Raw genomic sequence first — 21,087 nt, 5'->3', positions numbered from 1 at the left:
CACAGCTTTGGCCAGTCTGTAGAATGTAGAAGACCTCCTAAAATACACACGCAGCTGGGGCCAGTCAGCTCACACATAGAGGCCTTCTGGAAGGAACCTGAAGGCCCTGGAGGGCCAATAACTTGGTGCTCTGATGGAAGGGGCTCGGGCTGGACCCTGAGGGCCAGTGGGCTGGACCCTGAGGGCCAGTGGGCCGGCCCTGAAGGCCAGTGGGCTGGACCCTGAGGGCCAGTGGGCTGGACCCTGAGGGCCAGTGGGCTGGACCCTGAGGGCCAGTGGGCCGGCCCTGAAGGCCAGTGGGCTGGACCCTGAGGGCCAGTGGGCTGGACCCTGAAGGGCAGTGGGCTGGACCCTGAGGGCCAGTGGGCTGGACCCTGAAGGCCAGTGGGCTGGACCCTGAAGGCCAGTGGGCTGGACCCTGAGGGCCAGTGGGCTGGACCCTGAAGGGCAGTGGGCTGGACCCTGCATGCTGCCTGACTGTAACTCATTCATACAGTAGTGTAGTCTCACATAGTAGTGTAGTGTGTAGTGTATAGTTTGTGTACATAGTTTTGGTCATTGTGTATAGTGAGTAGTCGTGTGTTGTGAGTCTTGGTTTGTGTTCTTGCCTATGGAGGAGGTTGTAGAGCTCATTGTTCAGCAGTCTGATGGCTTGGTGGTAGAAGCTGTTCAGCAGTCTGATGGCTTGGGGGTAGAAGCTGTTCAGCAGTCTGATGGCTTGGGGATAGAAGCTGTTCAGCAGTCTGATGGCTTGGGGATAGAAGCTGTTCAGTAGTCTGATGGCTTGGGGGTAGAAGCTGTTCAGCAGTCTGATGGCTTGGGGGTAGAAGCTGTTCAGCAGTCTGATGGCTTGGGGGTAGAAGCTGTTCAACAGTCTGATGGCTTGGGGGTAGAAGCTGTTCAGCAGTCTGATGGCTTGGGGGTTAGGTAGAAGCTGTTCAGCAGTCTGATGGCTTGGGGGTAGAAGCTGTTCAGCAGTCTGATGGCTTGGGGGTAGAAGCTGTTCAGCAGTCTGATGGCTTGGGGGTAGAAGCTGTTCAGCAGTCTGATGGCTTGGGGGTAGAAGCTGTTCAGCAGTCTGATGGCTTGGGGGTAGAAGCTGTTCAGCAGTCTGATGGCTTGGGGGTAGAAGCTGTTCAGCAGTCTGATGGCTTGGGGGTAGAAGCTGTTCAGCAGTCTGATGGCTTGGGGGTAGAAGCTGTTCAGCAGTCTGATGGCTTGGGGGTAGAAGCTGTTCAGCAGTCTGATGGCTTGGGGGTAGAAGCTGTTCAGCAGTCTGATGGCTTGGGGGTAGAAGCTGTTCAGTAGTCTGATGGCTTGGGGGTAGAAGCTGTTCAGCAGTCTGATGGCTTGGGGGTAGAAGCTGTTCAGTAGTCTGATGGCTTGGGGGTAGAAGCTGTTCAGCAGTCTGATGGCTTGGGGGTAGAAGCTGTTCAGTAGTCTGATGGCTTGGGGTAGAAGCTGTTCAGTAGTCTGATGGCTTGGGTGTAGAAGCTGTTCAGCAGTCTGATGGCTTGGGGGTAGAAGCTGTTCAGCAGTCTGATGGCTTGGGGGGTAGAAGCTGTTCAGCAGTCTGATGGCTTGGGGGTAGAAGCTGTTCAGCAGTCTGATGGCTTGGGGGTAGAAGCTGTTCAGGAGCCTTTTGGACCTAGACTTGGCACTCTGCTATCGCTCGCCGTGTGGTAGCAGAGAACAGTCTATGACTGGGGTGAATGGAGTCTATGACAATTTTTGTGGCCTTCCTCTGACACCACCTAGTATATAGGTCCTGGATGGCAGGAAGCTTGGCCCTAGTGATGTACTGGGACATACGCACTACCCTCTGTAGTGCCTTGCAATTGGATGCCGAGCAGTTACCATACCAGGCGGTGATGCAACCGGTCAGGATGCTCTCTCGATGGTGCAGCTGTAGAGCTTTCTGAGGATCTGGGGACCCATGCCAAATCTTTTCAGTTTCCTGACTGGAAAAAGCATTGTCGTGCCCTCTTCACAACTGCCTTGGTGTGTTTGGACCGTGATAGATTGTTGGTGATGAAGACACCAAGGAACTTGAAGCTCTAAACCTGCCCCACTATAGCCCGTCGTGAATGGGGGCGTGTTCGGCCCTCCTTTTCCTGTAGTCCACAATCAGCTCCTTTGTCTTGCTCACGTTGACGTAGAGGTTGCCTTTCTGTCTACAGCACGGATTGGGGTGGGGGCCACAAAAAAAAACTAAAATCATCATGAGGGGCCGCAGTTGCCAAATACTTTTGGGAACAGGCAGAAAAAAGTTAGCATAGATCCACTGAGGCAAAAAGGACAATGTAGGATTTTAATTTAATAGGAGAAATGCTGAGAAATGGAAAGTTGATTATAAAGAGAAGGGAGGGCCAGAAAAGTAATGTTTGGGAAAGATTTGGTGAGGAAGTAATATAGGATGATAGCAGTGCTGGCTCTGTTATGTGGTGATGGATGATAGCAGTGCTGGCTATGTTATGTGGTGAGGTAGTAATATAGGATGATAGCAGTGCTGGCTATGTTATGTGGTGAGGTAGTAATATAGGATGATAGCAGTGCTGGCTATGTTATGTGGTGATGGATGATAGCAGTGCTGGCTATGTTATGTGGTGATGGATGATAGCAGTGCTGGCTCTGTTATGTGGTGAGGTAGTAATAGAGGATGATAGCAGTGCTGGTGATGGATGATAGCAGTGCTGGCTACGTTATGTGGTGATGGATGATAGCAGTGCTGGCTATGTTATGTGGTGAGGTAGTAATATAGGATGATAGCAGTGCTGGCTATGTTACGTGGTGAAGATGCGAGGCACTATACAAGTTCGACAGTTACAAGACGTGACTTCAGATAGGCCTATGGCACGTCAAGGGAACTGTGTCCTACTGGATGGGTTTAAATGGAAACTGAAATCTGGACACTGACTGTAGGTCTATAACCTCTCAGACTTTAATATTAACTCCTGCAGAATTGAGCGTTTCTTGCGGTAAAACGATACACCAAATGTACATTTTTGACTTGGGAACAGGAGTGTAGAAATATGATTTCTTTCTTTCAGCATCTTGAGAGAATAGGAATGTGCAGTTATAGACCGTCTCTAGAGGTGTTATTTTTTTTATCAGCATCATAAAAGCTGATAGTATTTCAATCATAAAATATGCATCCAAGACGAACTGAAAATCTTATCAGAAACATGTTGGGTCGTTTTCACAGATTTCTATTTCATTATCACCAGTCAAACTGGTGTCATTTGCATAGAAATCTTTCCCATTTTTTTTTTTTTGGGTGGGTGCATTTTCTCCCCACAAAAGAATCAGAGACGACAGAGAAAACTTTACAGATATCAACTAGATTAAAGTATTCATTCTATAATTTATGACATTATTCTGGTGAGCAAGGGTTTATTTAATATTCTAGGGCAACATATAATGACAGAAGAGAAGCTGCATGCCGGGGTAGGCCATCATTGTAAATGAGAATTTATTCTTAAAAACTTTTTAGGGCTAGGCCCCTTTTTTCCTCAATTTGTGCCTGAATGACGTGCCCAAAGTTAACTGCCTGTTGCTCAGGCCCTGTCAATTCCGCCGTAAGGATTGGACCAAGGCGCAGCGGGTAAAGTGCTCATACTTAATTTATTTGATGAAAACACTTAAACAAAATGAATGTAAGACAAAAAACAGTTCCATAAGGCACACAGGCTATACAGAAAATAACCACCCACAAAACACAAGTGAAACAAACCTCAACTAAATATGGCCTCCAATTAGAGGCAACAACAACCAGCTGTCTCTAATTGGAGGTCTTACCAAAAACCCAACATAGAAATAAAAAACTAGATTTAAACATAGAAATAGAAAACATAGAAAACATAGAACCTAAACCAAAAACACCAAAAAACACAAAACAAACACCCCCTGCCACCGCCTGACCAAACTACAATGACAAATAACCCCTTTTACTGGTCAGGACGTGACAGGCCCTGAAGTCAGGATATGCATGTAATTGGTACCATTGGAAAGAAAACACTTTGAAGTTTGTAGAAATGTTAAAATAATGTAGGAGAATATAACACAATAGATATGGTAGGAGAAAATCCAAAGAAAAACCAACCGTTATCTTTTTTTTGGGAGACGATCCTCTTAGAATGACAAGTATAAGGTCATATTGAAAATTAGCTCCCAGGATGCAACTCCTATGGCTTCCACAGGGTGTCAGCAGTCTATGTTCAAGGTTTCAGGCTTGTAACTTCAAAAACAAATACGAAATATCAGTTTTAACACAGGGACACGGTCTTGGAAATTCGTGTTTGCGCGCGCCATGAAGACAAGACGCACCTGCTAAAATCGGTTTCCTAATGAACATACTTCTTTCCGTAAGAAATATTATAGTTCGATTACATTTTAGGGTATCTGAGGAGTAAATAGAAACGTATTTTGACTTGTTGAAACAAAGTTTAGGGGAAGATTTTCGGATTCCTTTCTCTGCATGTTGAACGAGTGGATTACTCAAATCGATGGCGCCAACTAAACAGACTTTTTGGGATATAAAGAAGGACTTTATCTAACAAAACAACACTACCTGTCATAGTGTCACGTCCTGACCAGTAAAAGGGTCATTTGTCATCGTAGTTTGGTCAGGGCTTGGCAGGGGGGTGTTTGTTTTGTGTGTTTTGGAGGTTTTTTGGTTCTAGGGGATTTTGGTTCTAGTTTTCTATTTCTATGATTCTTTTCTATGTGTGGCCAAGTATGGCTTCCAATCAGAAGCAGGTGCCTTTCGTTGTAAAAATCCACCTCTTAAAAAACAAGTCTCTCACCGTTGCCGCCTGCTATAGACCACCCTCTGCCCCCAGCTGTGCTCTGGACACCATATGTGAACTGATTGCCCCCAATCTATCTTCAGAGCTTATGCTGCTAGGTGACCTAAACTGGGACATGCTTATTTAACACCCTGGCCATCCTACAATCTAAGCTTGATACCCTCAATCTCACACAAAGTATCAATTAACCTACCAGGTACCACCCCAAAGCCGTAAACACGGGCACCCTCATAGATATCATCCTAACCAACTTGCCCTCTAAATACACCTCTGCTGTTTTCAACCAAGATCTCAGCGATCACTGCCTCATTGCCTGCATCCGTAATGGGTCAGCGGTCAAATGACCTCCACTCATCACTGTCAAACGCTCCCTGAAACATTTCAGCGAGCAAGCCTTTCTAATCAACCTGGCACGGGTATCCTGGAAGGATATTGACCTCATCCCGTCAGTAGAGGATGCCTGGTTATTTAAAAAAAATGCCTTCCTCACCATCTTAAATAAGCATGCCCCTTTCAAGAAATTTAGAACCAAGAACAGATATAGCCCTTGGTTCTCTCCAGACCTGACTGCCCTTAACCAACACAAAAACATCCTGTGGCGTTCTGCATTAGCATCGAACAGCCCCCGTGATATGTAACTTTTCAGGGAAGTTAGAAACCAATATACACAGGCAGTTAGAAAAGCCAAGTCTAGCTTTTTCAAGCAGAAATTTGCTTCCTGCAACACAAACTCCAAAAAGTTCTGGGACACTGTAAAGTCCATGGAGAATAAGAGCACCTCCTCCCAGCTGCCCACTGTACTGAGGATAGGAAACTCTGTCACCTCCGATAAATCCACTATAATTGAGAATTTCAATAAGCATTTTTCTACGGCTGGCCATGCTTTCCACCTGGCTACCCCCCACAGCAACTCGCCCAAGCCTTCCCCATTTCTCCTTCTCCCATATCCAGTCAGCTGATGTTCTGAAAGAGCTGCAAAATCTGGACACCTACAAATCAGCCGGGCTAGACAATCTGGACCCTTTCTTTCTAAAATTATCTGCGGAAATTGTTGCAACCCCTATTACTAGCCTGTTCAACCTCTCTTTCGTGTCATCTGGGATTCCCAAAGATTGGAAAGCAGCTGCTGTCATCCCCCTCTTCAAAGGAGGGGACACTTTTGACCCAAACTGCTACAGACCTATATCTATCCTACCCTGCCTTTCTAAGGTCTTCGAAAGCCAAGTCAACAAACAGATTACCGACCATTTCGAATCCACCCACACCTTCTCCGCTATGCAATCTAGTTTCAGAGCTGGTCATGGGTGCACCTCAGCCACGCTCAAGGTCCTAAATGATATTGTAACCGCCATCGATAAGAAACAATAATGTGCTGCCGTATTCATTGACCTGGCCAAGGCTTTCGACTCTGTCAATCACCACATCCTCTTCGGCAGACTCAATAGCCTTGGTTTCTCAAACGATTGCCTCGCCTGGTTCACCAACTACTTCTCTGATAGAATTCAACGTGTCAAATCGGATGGCCTGTTGTCTGGGCCTCTGGTAGTCTCTATGGAGGTGCCACAGGGTTCAATTCTTGGGCCAACTCTTTTCTCTGTATACATCAATGATGTCGCTCTTGCTGCTGGTGAGTCTCTGATCCACCTCTACGCAGACGACACCATTCTGTATACTTCTGGCCCTTCTTTGGACACTGTTAACAACCCTCCAGACGAGCTTCAATGCCATACAACTCTCCTTCCGTGGCCTCCAACTACTCGTAAATACAAGTAAAACTAAATGCATGCTCTTCAACCGATCACTGCCTGCACCTGCCCGCCCGTCCAGCATCACTACTCTGGACAGTTCTTACTTAGAATATGTGGACAACTACAAATACCTAGGTGTCTGGTTAGACTGTAAGCTCTCCTTTCAGACTCACATCAAACATCTCCAATCCAAAGTTAAATCTAGAATTGGCTTCCTATTTCGCAACAATGCATCCTTCACTCATGCTGCCAAACATACCCTCGTAAAACTGACCATCCTACCGATCCTCGACTTCGGCGATGTCATTTACAAAATAGCCTCCAATACCCTACTCAATAAACTGGATGCAGTCCATCACAGTGCCATCCGTTTTGTCACCAAAGCCCCATATACTACCCACCACTGCGACCTGTACGCTCTTGTTGGCTGGCCCTCGCTTCATACTCGTCGCCAAACCCACTGGCTCCAGGTCATCTACAAGACCCTGCTAGGTAAAGTCCCCTCTTATCTCAGCTCACTGGTCACCATAGCAGCACCCACCTGTAGCACGCGCTCCAGCAGGTATATCTCTCTGGTCACCCCCAAAGCCAATTCCTCCTTTGGCCGTCTCTCCTTCCAGTTCTCTGCTGCCAATGACTGGAATGAACTCCAAAAATCTCTGAAACTCGAAACACATCTCCCTCACTAGCTTTAAGCACCAGCTGTCAGAGCAGCTCACAGATCACTGCACCTGTACATAGCCCATCTATAATTTATCCTAAACAACTACCTCTTCCCCTACTGTATTTATTTATTTATTTTGCTCCTTTGCGCCCCATTATTTATATTTCTACTTTGCACTTTCTTCGACTACAAATCTACCATTCCAGTGTTTTACTTGCTATATTGTATTTACTTTGCCACCATGGACTTTTTTTGCCTTTACCTGCCTTATCTCACCTTATTTGCTCACATTGTATATAGACTTATTTTTCTACTGTATTATTGACTGTATGTTTGTTTTATTCCATGTGTAACTCTGTGTTGTTGTATGTTGTCGAACTGCTTTGCTTTATCTTGGCCAGGTCGCAATTGTAAATGAGAACTTGTTCTCAACTTGCCTACCTGGTTAAATAAAGGTTGGAAAAATAAGTAAATACTTGCGTACTATTGTTTGTACAGATGAACGTGGTACCTTCAGGCTTTTGGAAATTGCTCCCAAGGATGAACCAGACTTGTGGAGATCTACAATTTCTTTTATGAGGTCTTGGCTGATTTCTTTTGATTTTCCCATGATGTCAAGCAAAGAGGCACTGAGTTTGAAGGTAGGCCTTGAAATATATCCACATGTACACCTCCAATTGACTCAACATTATGTCAATTAGCCTATCAGAAGCTTCTAAAGCCATGAAATCATTTTCTGGAATTTTCCAAGCTGTTTAAAGGCACAGTCAACTTGTGATACAGTGCAATAATCTGTCTATAAACAATTGTTGGAAAAATTACTTGTAGATGTCCTAACCGACTTGCCAAAACTATAGTTTGTTAAAAAGAAATTTGTGGAGTGGTTGAAAAACGAGTTTTAATGACTCCAACCTAAGTGCATGTAAACTTCCGACTTCAACTATGTATGTATCTAAATGTTTAATATCCATCATTTTTATGATTTATTTGAATTGCGCGCCCTCCAATTTCACCGGATGTTGTCCTGCTAGCGGGACGCCTATCCCTTGCCTAGTTAAATAAAAGTTAAATAAAAAAAACTATATTGACAAGTTGATAAACAAGTAGCCTTTTCAAGATGTTGGAAATTATAAGCAGAAACATATCTAAATGAGTCCCCAAAAAATCCTGCACCCCTGTCAAAAGATCCTGCACCCCCTATAAAAAAATCCTGCACCCCTGTCAAAACTCCTGCACCCCCTATCAAAAAATCCTGCACCCCCCTATCAAAAATCCTACACCCCCTGTCAAAAATTCCTGCATCCCCTGTCAAAAAATCATTATGCAGCGTAACTGTAGTCTGTAGCACATTTTCTATATTTGCTGGTTAGTGTCTTGTGCGGGCCTATTTTCACTTTCTCACATATAGTCAGCAGGTTGCAGATGGGTTATTAGTACTTGAACAAAAAGCTGAGCCATGCACCACTAGTGTACGTCACTGGTACCCACTAATGATGATGTTGCTAACTGTTAACCCCTTTCAGTCTCACTCCAAACTCCCCCTTTCGCCCGTTGAGTTGAGTGGTGGCTACAGATGACTGGGGCGGCAGGTAGCCTAGAAGTTAGATCATTGGGCCAGTAGCCAGCAGGTAGTCTAGTGGTTAGAGCGTTGGGCCAGTAACCAGCAGGTAGCCTAGTGGTTAGAGCGTTGGGCCAGTAACCAGCAGGTAGCCTAGTGGTTAGAGCGTTGGGCCAGCAACCAGCAGGTAGCCTAGTGGTTAGAGCGTTGGACTAGTAACCAGCAGGTAGCCTAGAGGTTAGAGCGTTGGGCCAGTAACCAGCAGGTAGTCTAGTGGTTAGAGCGTTGGGCCAGTAACCAGCAGGTAGCCTAGAAGTTCGATCATTGGGCCAGTAACCAGCATGTAGCCTAGAAGTTAGAGCGTTGGGCCAGTAGCCAGCAGGTAGCCTAGAAGTTATATCATTGGGCCAGTAGCCAGCAGGTAGTCAAGTGGTCAGAGTGTTGGGCCAGTAACCAGCAGGTAGCCTAGAAGTTAGAGTGTCGGGCCAGTAACCAGCGGTTAGCCTAGAAGTTAGAGTATTGGGCCAGTAACCAGCAGGTAGTGTAGTGGTTAGAGCGTTGGGCCAGTAACCGAAAGGTTGCTAGTTGGAATCCCGAATCCCACAAGGTGAAATAATGTGTCTGTGTGCCCTTGAGCAAGGCACTTAACCCTAATTGCTCCAAGGTCACCCTGGTTGTGACCCTACACTCTGAGGGAGTATCAGGGACAGTTGGGATTTGCAAAAAAAACACATTTCCAATACAGATGTGTATTAATAAACAAATAATCCCACCAAATGATTATTATTAGTAGTAGTCAAAGGCTGTGTGTGTATCAGCCACTGTATCCTGGCTGTGGAAAGCCACTAACTAGCCAAACCCAGCTGGAGACCCAGTCCGTCTGCTACAGTATGTTGTCTCACCCAGTCTGTCTGCTACAGTATGTTGTTTCACCCAGTCTGTCTGCTACAGTATGCTGTTTCACCCAGTCTGTCTGCTACAGTATGCTGTTTCACCCAGTCTGTCTGCTACGGTCTGTTGTTTCACCCAGTCTGTCTTCTACAGCATGCTGTTTCACCCAGTCTGTCTGCTACAGTATGCTGTTTCACCCAGTCTGTCTGCTACGTTCTGATGTTTCACCCAGTCTGTCTTCTACAGTATGTTGTTTCACCCAGTCTGTCTGCTACAGTATGCTGTTTCACCCAGTCTGTCTTCTACAGTATGCTGTTTCACCAGTCTGTCTGCTACGGTCTGATGTTTCACCCAGTCTGTCTGCTACAGTATGCTGTTTCACCCAGTCTGTCTGCTACGTTCACCCAGTCTGTCTGCTACAGTATGCTGTTTCACCCAGTCTGTCTGCTACAGTATGCTGTTTCACCCAGTCTGTCTGCTACGGTCTGATGTTTCACCCAGTCTGTCTGCTACAGTATGTTGTCTCACCCAGTCTGTCTGCTACAGTATGCCGTTTCACTAAGTCTGTCTGCTACAGTATGATGTTTCACCCAGTCTGTCTGCTACATTCTGATGTTTCACCCAGTCTGTCTTCTACAGTATGCTGTTTCACCCAGTCTGTCTGGGGGTCTAGTAATGGAGCTCTGCTTGTTCCGCTGCTCCTCCTGCCGTCTGTCTTTCTGAACCACCTCATTTCCTACAAACGTAGTTACTGTGTGTGGACCTCTGGGCCAAATGCTATTACTACTATATTCATGATATGATTTAGGTGATTACACATGGGGGGGGCTGTATTAATAATATATCAGCCCATGATTTAGTGGGACCATTTTTTTGTATTTTTTTTTGCGGCGTTACATAATATTAAAAACAAGTAATCATCTTAAAAAGTGATCTTATAAAGTAATTTACAGTTCTTTATTAATAAGATGTGTAATAGACTACTTAGATGGGATGAAATAGGGCTCCAGAATGTTCCTGAATTTGTTTGCATCTTTTTGTACACTATAAACATATGCCAATTTATTTGGGGGTAAATTCATCACCTGAGTAATTGGAAACTCAAAACACATTAGCTAGATCGCTAACTCTCAACATATAATCTACTGCTAGTAGCCATGTATTAATCTGAGTATATTCAGTGTCCTAAAAAAATACACTTTGCACTTGTAGCCTAGACAACTACCCAGTGAGGTCTGTACTCGCGATGGCCGATGTGCATTTCACAAAGCATTTCAAAGCTATATCCAATATCTTGTTTGTAAAATAGTTTCTTTAGAGATCAACGTCAAGATAATACGTACACAGTACCTATACTGAAAGCTGAGAATCTTCTCTCTTCAACAGTGACAACAGTTTTTTGCAAAGCAGTTTTTCCTACAACTCTCCTTTTTTTTAACGTTACTGCATTTACAACATTAAGAACATATTTCCAATATACACACGTATTAATACACGCTTGTGTATATTGTGAAATAGGACAAATATAAGCCCACCTTGGTGGTGGTGGTGGTGGTGGTGGTGGTGGTGGTAGTGGTGGTGGTGGTGGTGGTGGTGGTGGTACTGGTGGTGGTGGTGGTGGTGGTACTGGTGGTGGTGGTGGTGGTGGTGGTGGTACTGGTGGTGGTACTGGTGGTGGTGGTGGTGGTAGTGGTGGTGGTGGTGGTGGTGGTGGTACTGGTGGTGGTGGTGGTGGTGGTACTGGTGGTGGTGTTGGTGGTGGTGGTGGTGGTAGTGGTGGTGGTGGTGGTGGTGGTAGTGGTGGTGGTGGTGGTGGTACTGGTGGTGGTACTGGTGGTGGTGGTGGTGGTGGTGGTGGTGGTAGTGGTGGTGGTGGTGGTGGTGGTGGTGGTGGTGGTGGTGGTGGTGGTAGTGGTGGTGGTGGTGGTGGTGGTGGTGGTGGTGGTGGTGGTCTAAGGCTGGGCGGCAGGTAGAGACTAGTGGTTAGAGGATTGGACTAGTAACCAAAGGGTTGCAAGATCGAATTTAAGGGCATCTTTTTTTCGTTATTACTCATCTGTGTTACCGTGGCAATCAATTGGTTCTCACCACGCACGCATGCACGCACGTGCACACACACACACATTGGTTCTTTATTTACATTTTTAAAAATGTTACCTTTATTTAACTAGGCAAGTCAGTTAAGAACAAATTCTTTATCTCCGTGACAACACTTACTTCAAACTGCTTTTTGAGCGATTTTTTTTTATCCATCCCTGCATAAAAAAAAAAAGGTCTGGTAAATACATTTAATAAAACAATCCATTTTTTTTGCCGGGTGGTTTTACTGATCGACAGACTAATGTTTATTGACATGCTGAATGCCTGCCAAAATGGGCCCCAACATTTTGCTGACTCCGTATGTTTGGAGATCCCTGCCTGTTTCCCATGAGTCGGCTAGTCACTCCAATCACTAGCTCTGAAGAGCTACAGTAAACAGATATTTTGAGTTTTTAAAATACTCTTCCGAAGTAGAGTTTCTGTCACTGACAACCAACTCAGAAGGGGTTATAAGATCGGTGAAAGCAGTGGAAAGTTGGATAAACATTCACAGGGTAGATAAAACAGATGGACATTGATTTGGGAGCGTTTGTGAGGAACTGTACTTGGGAGATACTTGATAAAAATGTATGAAGGGGCATCTGCTCAACATTGCAAAGCGAAGTCACATCTGCCGATCCAACAGCAGTAGTCAGAGTTAATCATTATTGTTTTGGTGGAGGAGGAAATCCTCCCATAGAGGGAGGATGATAAGGGTCCTACAGGTGGTAGAGTACACCCCATAGAGGGAGGATGATAAGGGTCCTACAGGTGGTAGAGAACACCCCATAGAGGGAGAATGATAAGGGTCCTACAGGTGGTAGAGAACACCCCATAGAGGGAGGATGATAAGGGTCCTACAGGTGGTAGAGTACACCCCATAGAGGGAGAATGATAAGGGTCCTACAGGTGGTAGAGTACACCCCATAGAGGGAGAATGATAAGGGTCCTACAGGTGGTAGAGAACACCCCATAGAGGGAGGATGATAAGTGTCCTACGGGTGGTAGACTACACCCCATAGAGGGAGGATGATAAGGGTCCTACAGGTGGTAGAGTACACCCATAGAGGGAGAATGATAAGGGTCCTACAGGTGGTAGAGAACACCCCATAGAGGGAGGATGATAAGTGTCCTATGGGTGGTAGAGTACACCCCATAGAGGGAGGATGATAAGGGTCCTACGGGTGGTAGAGTACACCCATAGAGGGAGGATGATAAGGGTCCTACGGGTGGTAGAGTACACCCCATAGAGGGAGGATGATAAGGGTCCTACGGGTGGTAGAGTACACCCCATAGAGGGAGGATGATAAGGGTCCTACGGGTGGTAGAGTACACCCCATAGAGGGAGGATGATAAGGGTCCTACGGGTGGTAGAGTACACCCATACATGTGCATCTGAGAGAGGTAGAACTAAAGGCTAAATGGGAGTAACGGAGATTAGAGTTTGAGCACGTCATTCATTTAAAACGGATTGAACTAGAGGCCACCAAGAAGCAGAAGAACACACAGCCAGACTTGAACCAGAAGAACATACAGACACTAGACCTGGAAGAATATACAGCCAGACTAGAACCAGAAGAACAAACAGCTAGACTAGAACCAGAAGAACTTACAGCCAGACTAGAACCAGAAGAACATACAGACACTAGACCTGGAAGAACACACAGCCAGACTAGAACCAGAATAACGTACTGCCAGAGAACGACAACAAGAACGTGAGCATGCCATTATCTTAAAACAGATGGAGCTGGAAGCACTTCGAATGAAGTTATGCCATCCCGGACCTCTCATACTGAAGGGTCTCTGATACAGGTAGCAAACTGACCCCCCCCCCCCTCTCTTGCTATCAGCCTCCATTGAAGTTAGGCCATCCTGCACCCTCAAAAGAGTTTGATCTGGGTCAGAAAGGCCGGCTTGTACCACCTTTCAACAAGAAGGAGGTGGACGTATATTTTACTCTGTTTGGCGGATTGCGATATCTGATCCCTGCTCCTCCAAAATGTTCTTGTGGGAAAAGTTCTGAAAATGTACGCCACTTTATGTCTTGATAAGAGTTCAGATTATGAAACTGTTAAAGCTGCTATCCTTCAGGAATTATGAGTCAATCCCAGAGGCATACAGACAACAGTTCCACAAATTGCAAAATAATCAGAATCGCAAAGTCGTGTTGAATTTGCAACAAGCAACAAGCATGTCTTTTTGATCGGATGTGTGGTTTTCAAGATGTCAAGGACCTTGAGGATTTAAAGACACTCATATTGCAAGCAGTTCAAGAAATTGCTTTTCATGAAGAGGGGTTGCAACCTACATTCATGAGCACAAGGATCTCACGGTTGAGAAATCTGCAGTCCTTGCAGATTACTTTGTGATGACACATAAAAACTACCTTCACAAACTAAGCACCCAATACTTATCCCTACACAAACAGCAATCCAAAGAGGTCAGCTCCTACTACGAGGTTTCAGCCCAAAGACAAGGATTGGCAGAAAACTTGTTTTTTCTCCGTATCCGCCTGTTTGTCATTACTGCCGTGAGAAAGGACACATTGTCTCTCAGCGTCCTAAGTTGAAACAGAAAAATGAGAGAGAGAAAAAGCAGTTTCTTCTTGTGGGACCACTCCAGCCCATTAAGTCTCTGGTTGGGACTGGTGTATCTCCAGAACAAGATTCTGGATCAGATGTGTATGATACTGTACCTTTGTTTCAGATGGGTTCGTTTCTCTGCAGAGTGGTAATTATGTTAAGTCTGTGAAGATTCTTCAGGACACTGGGACATCCCAGTCCTTAATTTTAAAGAGTGTTTAGCCTTTTTGTCTGTCACTCCAACAATTGGTAACAGTGTGTTAGTTCAATGCGTGGAGACGGGTTGGAGTTTTCTTTGTATACCGTGAAACTCTAGTCTGATCTTGTTTCTGGTTCCGTCCTCGTTGGAGTGTTTCTGGTTCCGTCCTCGTTGGAGTGTTTCTGGTTCCGTCCTCGTTGGAGTGTTTCTGGTTCCGTCCTCGTTGGAGTGAGGCCTAGCCCACCACGGTGAAGGGATTCTCATCCATTTTGGGAAATGATTTGGCTGGAGGGAAGGTTGTGCCAAATCCTGTCATTTGTAAGGAACCCAGAGTCGAGGAACCTGATGGGTTATCAGAGAAGTGTCTAAGAAGAGCAAGTCTAGTGTTGAGGAACCTGATGGGTTATCAGTATAGAAGTGGCTAAGAAGAGCAAGTCTAGTGTTGAGGAACCTGATGGGTTATCAGTATAGAAGTGTCTAAGAAGAGCAAGTCTAGTGTTGAGGAACCTGATGGGTTATCAGTATAGAAGTGTCTAAGAAGAGCAAGTCTAGTGTTGAGGAACCTGATGGGTTATCAGTATAGAAGTGTCTAAGAAGAGCACGTCTAGTGTTGAGGAACCTGATGGGTTATCAGTATAGAAGTGTCTAAGAAGAGCAAGTCTAGTGTTGAGGAGGATGTCAGCAATTCCCACCATGTTTGATCTGAGATGTTTTGTGTGGTCCTGATTCCGGGAAAACCTCCTGAGGTGACATCTCCATTGAAAACCTCAAAGTTGAGTGAGTTTTGTAGGACTTCTAAAGAGGGTTATTACAGTTGACACTTCGTTGCCTAGGAAGCAGCTGATTGCAGAACAGAGTAAAGATGCTCCCCCCCGTCCCCTTCTTTGTTGCTAAGATACGTCCCGAGGAGGAGTTTGATCTTCGTGTGGGTTAATTAGAAAAATATGGTTTTCTGACGAGGAAAGGCATTCTCGCACCAAAACGATTGGCTCAAAGTGTATCTCAAATTGTCTTTTGACAAAATATACTGAGGTTTTGATCACTATGGCCATCTTGGGGTCAACAAGACATATAACGTATCTTGCATTACTTCTTCTGGTCTGAAACAGGATGTTGTGGCTTACTGGAAATCCTGTCACGTTTGCCAGCGGATGGGGAAACCCGAACCAAACTCTGCCGGTTGTACCTTTTGCAGCCTATTTCTGCTTTTGCCGAAGAAAAAAAACATTCAGCAGGATTCTGGTGGACTGTGTTGGTCCTTTGCCAAAAGCAAAGGGTGGTAACCAATTGATTCTAACCATCATGTGTGCTGGCATTAGTTTCCCTGAGGTCATTCCGCTGAGGAAAATCACGGCTCCCAGTATTGATAAAGCCCTGGTGAAATTATTTTCAACGTTTGGACTTCCGCAGGTAGTGCAATCAGACAAAGGTTCATATTTCATGTCAAAGGTGTTCCAGCAAGTGATACAGCAGTTGGGTGTTACCCATTGCCTCTCTAGTGCATACACTACATGACCAAAAGTATGTGGACACCTGGTCATCGAACATCTCATTCCAAAATCATGGGCATTATGTTATACAATGCACGCATGTTTTGTTCAATCAAGTTCATATTTATATCAAAACCCAGCTTTTTTACATTAGCATGTGACGTTCAGAACTAGCATACCCCCCGCAAACCTCCGGTGAATTTACTAAATTACTCACGATAAACGTTCACAAAAAAACATAACAATTATTTTAAGAATTATAGATACAGAACTCCTCTATGCACTCGATATGTCCGATTTTAAAATAGCTTTTCGGTGAAAGCACATTTTACAATATTCTCAGTAGATAGCCCGGCATCACAGGGCTAGCTATTTAGACACCCACCAAGTTTAGCACTCACCAAAATCAGATTTACTATTAGAAAAGTTTGATTACCTTTGATGTTCTTTGTCAGAATGCACTCCCAGGACTTCTACTTCAATAACAAATGTAGGTTTGGTCCAAAATAATCCATAGTTATGTTCCATCAGCAACGTTTTGTTCGTGCGTTCTAGACACTATCCCAATGGTAAATAAGGGTCGTGCGCATGGCGCATAACGTGACAAAAGATTTCTAAATATTTCATTACCGTACTTCGAAGCATGTCAACCGCTGTTTAAAATCAATTTTTATGCCATTTTTCTCGTAACAAAGCGATAATATTCCGACCGGGAATCTGCAATTAGGTAAACAGCCGAAAGAAAATACATCACGGGGTCGACTCGGGCACGCGCCTAAGCCTTTTGTCTGCTGATAGACCACTTAGCAAAAGCGCTCGTGTGTTTCAGCCAGGGCTTTGAATTATGTCATTCAGCTTTTTCCCGGGCTCTGAGGGCCCATGGAAGGCGTAGGAAGTGTCACGTAACAGCAGAGATTCTTTGTAATGGATAGAGAGAATCAACAAGGAGAAGAAATGGTCAGACAGGGTACTTCCTGAACAGAATCTTCTCATGTTTTGGCCTGCCAAATGAGTTCTGTTATACTCACAGACACCATTCAAACAGTTTTAGAAACTTTGGAGTGTTTTCTATCCAAAGCTAATAATTATATGCATATTCTAGTTTCTGGGCAGGAGTAATAATCAGATTAAATCGGGTACGTTTTTTATCCAGCCGTGAAAATACTGCCCCCTATCCATAACAGGTTAATATGGAGTTGGTCCTCCGTTTGCTGCTATAACAGCCTCCACTCTTCTGGGAAGGCTTTCCACTAGATGTTGGAACATTGCTGCAGGGACTTGCTAAGAGCATTATTGAGGTCGGGCGCTGATGTTGGTGTGATAAGGCCTGGTTCGCTGTCATCGTTCCAATTCATCCCAAAGGAATTCGATGGGGTTGAGATCAGGGCTCTGTGCAAGCCATTCAAGTTCTTCCACACAGATCTCAACAAACCATTTCTGTATGGATCTCGCTTTGTGCACAGGGGGCATTGTCATGCTGAAACAGGAAAGGGCCTTCCCCAAACTGTTGCCAAAAAGTTGGAAGCACAGAATCATCTAGAATGTCATTGTATGCTGTAGCGTTCAGATTTCCCTTCACTGGAAGAAAGGGGCCTGAACCATGAAAAACAGCCCCAGACCATTATTCCTCCTCCACCAAACTTTACAGCTGTCACTTTTCCACTTCACAATAACAACATTTAAAGTTGACTGGGGCAGCTCTAGCAGGGCAGACATTTGATGAACTAACTTGATGGAAAGGTGACATCCTATGACCGTGCCACGTTTAAAGCCACTGAGCTCTGCAGTAAGGACATTCTACTGCCAGTGTTTGTCTATGGAGATTGCATGGCTGTGTGCTCGATTTTATACACCTGTCAGCAACGGGGTGTGGCTGAAATAGACGAATCCACTCATTTGAAGGGATGTCCACATACTTTTGTATATAGTGTATCACCCGTTCGGGAATCTCTCGGTTTCTGTCCAAATACTTGTGTTTGGACATCATGTCAGAGGTCCTTTGAGCTTGCTGAGAAAGAGGTTGTTGCAGGACCACACCTCAAACACGAAAACAAATCTGTTGGAACGCATTAGTGCTTTTCGATACAGATTGCACCGCCACTGTGAGTCTTTATGCGCCTTTGACTCCGTTTTTTTTCCCCGTCAAAATTGTGTTACATCTCCATCTCCAAATTACCCACAACGCTCTCTGGCCAATGAGCCTAAAGCTCTAAAAGAGCAAACATTGACTGAAATAGACTGAAATTACATAGAAAATAGGCAAATTCATTATGTGATGACTGGAGATCGGAGGTGAGGTTTCTCTCTGCTGTGGCGCTGAGTGAAGACTTATCCCTGACTAGTGTGTGTGTGTGTGTGTGTGTGTGTGTGTGTGTGTGTGTTGGAGTGCTTGAACAAAACCCCCTCAATGCACTGAGGTCATGAATCATAGTCCTAACCTATATATCAACCCATAACCTCCTCTCCTCTCTTCTCTTCTCCTCCCTCATCCAACCCCTATCCTCCTCTCTTCTCCTCTCTCACCCAACCCCTATTCTCCTCTCCTCTCCTCCCCCAACCCCTATCCTCCTCTCCTCTCCTCCCTCACCCAACCCCTATCCTCCTCTCCTCTCCTCCCTCACCCAACCCCTATCATCCTCCTCATACCCCCGTCTCCTACCACTTCACCTAGAGAGCACCAGAGCAGTCTGACAGGAATGGCTTCATCTGCTTGATGAACTCCTTCTATATCAGAGAGAACACTTCACTCAATCTAGGACTATTGCCTCTATAGCATGCTACTTTAGACTAGACCCTGGTCAAACAAGAAAGCCAGAGTCCACTTCTCTTCTCTCTAGTATATTCTATCTCTATGTATGTATCCACCTCTGTCTGTGTGGATCTCTTGTTAATGGGAGTAAAGAGTACCGGGAGATGAAAGGGCCTGGTGAAGGGCTGTGAGATGGCCGGCCTGCTCTCTCTGCTCTTAAAAGTTCTCTCTACTTTGCTATTTCCTGAGTTGGGAGTCTATCTCTCTCTCTGTCTCTCTCTGTCTCTCTCTCTCTCTCTCTCTCTCTCTCTCTGTCTCTCTCTCTCTCTCTGTCTCTCTCTGTCTCTCTCTGTCTCTCTCTCTCTCTCTCTCTCTCTCTGTCTCTCTGACTGTCTCTGTCTCTCTCTGTCTCTCTCTCTGTCTCTCTTTGACTCTCTCTGTCTCTCTCTGTCTCTCTCTGTCTCTCTCTCTGTCTCTCTCTGTCTCTCTCTGTCTCTCTCTGTCTCTCTCTGTCTCTCTCTGTCTCTCTCTCTGTCTCTCTGTCTCTCTCTCTCTGTCTCTCTCTGTCTCTCTCTCTGTCTCTCTGTCTCTCTCTCTGTCTCTCTCTCTCTCTCTTTCACTCAGTAACACAGCACAGTTTGGCAGGTCTAGGCAGAGTTTGTCAGTGTGTGTGTGTGTGTGTGTGTGTGTGTGTGTGTGTGTGTGTGTGTTGCTGTGCTTGAACAATACAACTCCCTCCCTGGCCCCTGTTAGACATACGTCCTACACACCCCAAAACTGACACACACTCCGAGCACACACACACACACACACACACACACACACACACACACACACACACACACACACACACACACACACACACACACACACACACACACACACACACACACACACACACACACAGACACTCACACACACAGACAGACACACAGACACATAGACACACACTGGGCCCCTGGCTGAGAGAGAGAGAAAGCTCCACTCCCCTGAACAACAACCCAAACCACAGCACCTCTCCTCGGCTTCCAGAGAAAACACATCTCATTATCCTCGCTAGCCATGGAAACTCAACACTAGACAATATTTTCGGAGCGCCTGGAAAATGTGAACATGGGGATTTTAAGGGGGGAATTTTAAGATGCCGACCGAGTTTCGGATAAGGGACTTACTCACTGAGTGTACAAAACATTAGGAACACCTGCTCTTTCCACGACATAGACTGACCAGGTGAATCCAGGTGAAATATATGATCCCTTATTGATGTCACCTGTTAAATCCACTTCAAATCAGTGTAGATGAAGGGGAGGAGACAGATTAAAGAAGGATTTTTAAGCCTTGAAACAATTGAGACATGGATTGTGTATGTGTGTCTTTCAAAGGGTGATTGGGCAAGACCAAATATTTAAGTGCCTTTGAACGGGGTTTTGTAGTAGGTACCAGGCGCACCGGTTTGTGCCAAGAACAGCAACGCTGCTGGGTTTTTCACACTCAACAGTTTCCTGTGTGTATCAAGAACGGGCCACCCAAAGGACATCCAGCCAACTGGACACAACTGTGGGGAAGCATTGGAGTCAACATGGGGCCAGCATCCCTGTGGAACGCTTTCGACACCTTGTAGAGTCCATGACCCGACGAACTGAGGCTGTTCTCAGGGCAAAAGAGAGGGGGTGGGGGTTCTTAGTAGTAGCTTTGTACATTAAATGTTTCTGCTGCTGTACATATTGTTCTTAGTATTTCTGGTGTAAATTCATCCAGTGTAGATGATACGTATAGACTGCATTTAGATTATTGTTACATTGCTATCTGGGTTGTTAATTTCTTAATTTCTTGTTGTTCTTTCAGTTTTAATGTTTCATTTTAAACTTTGATATGATTTGATCTGGTAGTCCCAACCAGGTCGGGACTACCAGCTCTCTGTAACCTAGAGGGCAACCAGTGCGTCTGTCTCCTCTAAACCATTTTTCTTGTAGGATGACAATGTCTGTATTTCCAATTTCTTTGATGAATTCTGTGTTCCTGCTCTTTAGGCCAAAGGCAGATGACCTCAGACCTTGAATATTCAATCTCTCTCTCTCTCTGCCTCTCTCTCTCTCTGCCTCTCTCTCTCTCTCTCTCTGCCTCTTTCTCTCGCTCTCTTGTCTCTCTTGAGTCTTCCAGACTTCTCAATAGGTTACTCATAGCACTTTCACACTTTGACCTGTGAAAAGGTCTGACAGTTTCCTCTTGCCTGATGACAGGCCTGTGAAAATACCCAAACTCCCATGTGTCATCTGTTGTGTCTGTCTGTGTGAGAACACACATTCAGCATGGACACAC

The 21,087-nt window shown here is 45.2% G+C and overlaps 1 protein-coding gene across 1 annotated transcript in view; it reads left to right on the top strand.

Annotated features, from left to right (window-relative positions):
• LOC115156267 (partitioning defective 3 homolog B-like) overlaps positions 1–21,087 on the top strand; it is a 73,680-nt gene that overhangs the window by 1,434 nt on the left and 51,159 nt on the right. The gene's annotated exons all lie outside the window — the stretch shown is intronic.

Source organism: Salmo trutta, chromosome 20 (assembly GCF_901001165.1).
Source record: "Salmo trutta chromosome 20, fSalTru1.1, whole genome shotgun sequence".
NCBI classification, from domain to species: Eukaryota; Metazoa; Chordata; class Actinopteri; order Salmoniformes; family Salmonidae; genus Salmo; species Salmo trutta.
This window is presented reverse-complemented; position numbering and strand designations above follow the sequence as displayed.